Source organism: Hylobates moloch, unplaced genomic scaffold, assembly GCF_009828535.3.
Source record: "Hylobates moloch isolate HMO894 unplaced genomic scaffold, HMol_V3 SCAFFOLD_10, whole genome shotgun sequence".
In the NCBI taxonomy this organism is placed as follows: domain Eukaryota; kingdom Metazoa; phylum Chordata; class Mammalia; order Primates; family Hylobatidae; genus Hylobates; species Hylobates moloch.
In genome coordinates, this window is record NW_026652285.1 from 22,861,986 (window position 1) to 22,867,701 (window position 5,716).

Here is a 5,716-nt window from a genome sequence, read left to right on the forward strand (position 1 = left end):
AGGAGCTCGAGCCCAGCCTGGCCAACATGGCAAAACCCCATCTCTACTAAAAATACAAAAATTAGCCAGGCATGGTGGTCCCGCCTATAATCCCAGCTACTCAGGAGGCTGAGGCATGATGAGAATCGCTTAAACCTGGGAGGCAGAGAGGGTGCACTGGGCCAAGATCACACCACTGCACTCCAACCTGAGTGATGGAGTGAGAATCTGCCTTAAAAAAAAAAAAAAAAAATTAGCTGGGTGTGGTAGTGGATGCCTGTAATCCCAGCTACTCGGGGGGCTGAGGCAGGAGAATCGCTTGAACCTGGGAGGCGGAGGTTGCAGTGAGCCGAGATCTCAGCACCACACTCCAGCCTGGGTAACAGAAAGAGACTCCATCTCAAAAAAAAAAAAAAAAAAAAAAGTCCTGGCCAGGCGCGGTGGCTCACGCCTGTAATCCGAACACTTTGGGAGGCCAAGGTGGGTGGATCACGAGGTCAGGAGATCAAGACCATCCTGGCCTGTAGTCCCAGCTACTTGGGAGGTTGAGGCAGGAGAATCGCTTGAACCTGGGAGGTGGAGATTGCAGTGAGCCAAGATCGAGCCACTGCACTCCAGCCTGGGCCACAGAGCGAGGCTCAAAAAAAATCTTTTACACAGACGCTAAATATAAAAACTTAATTGCTATCCACTACTATTACTTTTGGAAAAAAATAAGGGGGAGACAGGTTAGCAATTTCTAAGACTTCCATTAGGTTTAATCTTACAATTAGATGACATCATGTTTTTGTTTGTTTCTTTGGCCTATGATCATCCTTCCTATACTTATAAACACTCTTTACTTCAGGGCTATCCAATAAAGAAGGACTATTAAATATATATATATATGTTATATGTATATATACGTTGTATATATATATGTTGTATGTATATATGTTGTATATATATATATACACACACACACACACATATACATATGATATACTCATCATCTGCTAACTACTCTCTATGGAAACTGTAGCTTTCTAAAATGAATGCTTCCTTGACTCTGAAGAATACAAGCTTCTACCCCAAAAAAGTTCACAAATCCCTTTGTTGCCACAATCTTCACTTTTCTGAGAACTTATTAAAAGGTAATTTTAACAAAACATGTCAGTGAAATGATGAGTTAACACATGTTACAGAAGAAAATATTAGCAGTCAAAAATATAAAAATAGGATACAATGATTTAAATTGTACAAAAACTGGCCACTGGCCAGGGATGCTGGCTCACGACTGTAATCCCGGCACTTTGAGAGGCTGAGATAGGAGGATTCCTTGAGACCAAGAGTTAGAGACCACCCTGGGCAACATAGGGAGATCCTGTCTCTATAAAAAATTAATAGAACAGGTGCACTGGTTCACACCTGTAATCCCAGAACTTTGGGAGGCAGCCAAGGCTGGCAGATCACTTGAGGCCAGGAGTTCAAGTTCTCTTTAGTGTAGAACAGTGGAAACCTTAAGCCACACGTAGGACCTGGGCCTCCCCCACATCAGCTCATTCTGGGACAGAATCCACTACAAAAACAGGAGCAGCTAGTCAGGGAAGGAAACAAAAGGTCCCAGGTAGCAGGAGTCCCCAGTCTCTCGGTTCCTGCCGGGTCTCAGCTGACTTCATGGTTGTCGAAATCCTCACACATGGACAACCACTAACTTGCTGATGGTATAGCCAGAGTTAATTGAGAGCTTCTGATTAACCAAGAAACAAGAATCTGCCCCCATCTCTCACTGCCCCCATATCTCCAAGCCAGCTAGAAATGCCTTTCCTGCAAGTTCCAGGCAAATGCAATTTCTTTTTTTTTTTTTAGACAGTCTCCCTCCATCGCCCAGGCTGTAGTGTAGTGGCTCCATCTCAGCTCACTGCAACCTCCCCCTCCTGGGTTCAAGCGATTCTCCTGCCTCAGCCTCCCAAGTAGCTGGTATTACAGGCGCCCACCACCACGCCCAGCTAATTTTTGTATTTTTAGTAGAGATGGGGTTTCACCATGTTGGCCAGGCTGGTTGCGAACTCCTGACCTCAAGTGATCCACCCACCTCGACCTCCCAAAGTGCTGGGATTATAGGTATGAGCCACTGAGTCCGGCCTGCAAATGCAATTTCAGGCAGAAGGCACATGGGGCACAAACACACACAGACATCTGCTTCCTCCTTCTCAAACCCCCAGCCCCCACCCTTGCAGAAGCTGATGCATCCTGGGACAAGGGAATTAGCACTGAACTTGGGGGTCAAAGGCACCACAGAACTTGACATCTATATATCTGAGTTCAAATCCTTGCCCCATGGCTGTATAACTGTGGTCAAATAGTTTAACCTCTCTGAACTTCGTAAACTGGAGTTAATAATACCTGACCTTGATTCAAAACATCAGACTCCACTCCAGACCTCTCTGTGGAGCTCCAGACCATGTACCCAGCTATCTTTTCCTCTTCCCTCTCTCTCTCTCTCTTTTTTATTTTATTTTTTTTGAGATAGAGTGTCACTCTGTCACCCAGGCTGGAGTGCAGTGGCACATTCTCAGTTCACTGCAACTTCCGCCTCCCGAGTTCAAGAAATTCTCCTGCCTCAGCCTCTTGAGTAGCTGGGATTACAGGCACCCACCACCACACCCAGGTAATTTTTGTATTTTCAGTAGAGATGAGGTTTCACCATGTTGCCCAGTCTGGTCTTGAATTCCTGACCTCAATTGATCTGCCCACCTGGTCCTCCCAAAGTGCTGGGATTACAGGCATGAACCAGCGTGCCCAGCCTCTGCTTCTCTTCTTGAATGTCCCACAGGCACCTCAAACCCACTTTGACCAAAGATAGACTGATCACTCCTGCCCCTAACTTCTTTTTTTTTTTTACCTGCTTTTGCTGAGAAGACCACCATCAGCAGTCACTCCCTTTCTCTTTTTTTTTTTTTTTTTTGAGACAGAGTCTTGCTCTGTCACCCAGGCTGGAGTGCAGTGGTGTGATCTCAGCTCATCACAGCCTCCACCTCCTGGATTCAAGCGACTCTCCTGCTCGGCCTCCAGAGTAGCTGGAGGCGTGTGCCACTGCACCTGGATAATTTTTGTATTTTTAGTAGACACAGGGTTTTGCCATGTTGGCCAGACTGGTCTTGAACTCCTGACCTCAGGTGATCCGCCCGCCTCGGCCTCCCAAAGTGCTGGGATTACAGACATGAGCCACCTCACCTGGCCACCTCTCTTTCTCTCTTTTTTTTTTTTCTTTTTTTTTATACGGAGTCTCCCTCTGTTACCCAGGCTGGAGTGAAGTGGTGTGACCTCGGCTCACCACAACCTCCACCTCCCAGGTTCAAGCAATTCTCCTGCCTCACCTCCTTAGTAGCTGGGATTATAGGCACCGCCACCACGCCTGGCTAATTTTTGTATTTTTAGTAGAGACGGGGTTTCGCCATGTTGGCCAGGCTGGTCTGGAACTCCTGACCTCGTGATCCACCCACCTCGGCCTCCCAAAGTGCTGAGATTACAGGCGTGACCCAACGCGCCCGGCTTCACCTCCCTTTCTCTTATCAGCCGCCTCCACTTGCTCTCCAAGAGCTCAAGATGCTAACATTAATTTATTAATTTAATTTATTTATTGAGACACGGTCTCGCTCTGTCATCCAGGCTGGAGTGCAGTGGTGTGATCATTGTTCACTGCAGCCTTGACTTCCTGGGCTCAAGAGATCCTCCCCACCTCAGCCTCCCTATCACAGCCTCCCGAGTAGCTGGGACTACACACCCAGCTAATTTTTTAAATTTTTTGTGAAAAGGTGGGTCTCACTATGTTGCATAAACTAGTCTCAAACTCCTGGGCTCAAGCATTCCTGCCACCTCAGCCTCCCAAAGTGCTGGGATTACAGGCGTGAGCCACCAAGCCCGGCCATCTAACTGCTAGATGTCTCTGGCCTCTTTGCCTCCCTTCCAGTCCCACTGCTGTGGCGTAACTTTCCTTTCTCACCTGGATTATCACAGCTGTTTCCAAGCTAGGCCTTCCAATCTATGCACCAAACTGCAAACAAAGCAATCTTGCTAGTTGCTTACAATCCTTCCATTTCTGCACACGAGCTTCAGGACAAAGCCCAAACTCCTTAACATGACTCAAGGCCCACTGTGACCTGCTCCTGCCAATTCCTCTCTGGCCACCACCTTGAAAGCACACTTTGGTGGTGAGGTGCCAAGAATATGTCATGCATGTCCCCTGCTTTCTCTGCCTTGAACACTTCCATTTGTCTGCTAACCATGCTTCTAGATTCTACTCAAGCCTCACCTCTGCCAGGAAGCCTCAGCTGACCTCCCCAGGTTATGAGACTAACCCCTCTTTCAGGTTCCCACAGTACCCAATGCTCCCACAGTACCCAGTGCTCCCACAGCAGAGAGCACATTATGCTGTGCTGAAATCATCTATGGCCCCTACGTAGACTTGTGCCTGGTACATAGGAGGTGCTCAATAAACGTTTGTTCAAGGAAGAAACACAGGAGTGAATGATTCTGTAGGAAGGCAGTGGGAAATGCACTATGCTGGGAGGCAGAGACTAGGCTCTCAACTTTGCCATTGGCTCCCCAGGGAAGTGGGGTCAGCCACTTCACCTCTGGGCCTCCTCAGTTCCCCTTTCCTGTGATCCACTAACTCCTCATCTCTAGGGTCTTGGGGGATGTCTTTTGCCCTGCACACACACACTCACTCACTCACTCATGTTGGGCCTCAGCACTCAGGTAGTGGACTCGGGTATTTTAGTCCTCCACGGCCACCAGCACAAAAAACAAGAACCAGGTTGGGTGCAGTGGCTCATGCCTGTAATCCCAGCACTTTGGGAGGCCAAGGCGGGTGGATCACTTGAGGTCAGGAGCCTGGCCAACATGGTGAAACCCTGTCTCAACTAAAAATACAAAAATTTGCTGGGCATGCTGGCACGTGCCTGTAATCCCAGCTACTCGGGAGGCTGAGGCAGGAGAAGCACTTGAACCTGGGAGGCAGAGGTTGCAGTGAACCGAGATCGCGCCACTGCACTCCAGCCTGGGCAACAAGAGCGAAACTCCATCTCAAAAAAACCAAAAGAAAAAGAAAAAGAACCAGGAGGGAGGGAAAGTAGTTTGAGGGTACGGTGCGAGGCAGGACACAGGTGGTTGCAGTAACTGTCAGAAGTCCACATCCTGCCAGCTGGGGATGGGAGGAAGGGATACACTCACCTGCTGACTTTCAGTCTGGGACTGGCAGAATCCCTGATTTTCTCTGACCTGCTCCCACAAGTAGTCTGCCTCCCTGTCCCCAAAGCTGGCTAGCAGGAACGAGGGGGGCATTAGTGGAGCCAGAAGCTCAGCCCCTCCCTCTCCTGAGATATTGGGGCACAGTGAGACCACAAGAGCAGAAAAACAATCATGTGTATTTAAGACATTGCACCAGTGGGTCTGGACCTCACCCACTGAGCAACACTGAGGTTCCCATTGCCTTTGGCTCTACTTGTGGAGAGACAGGTAAGTGAAGGGGCTCAGGGCCAGTGTGGAGCTGGGACTGCCCAAGCAGCTCCTGGCTTGGGCATAATACATCAGAGGGCTAAAATCAAAGGATCATCTTTTCTTTTGAGTCAACGACTCAGGGCACAGCTTCTTCAGGCACCTACCCCTTCAACTCCCCTCGCATATCAGCAGCTCCCAGGTGCCTAGGCTGACGACTATGTGGCGAGGACAAAGAAGCAGGCTTGGGAGGCAGCCA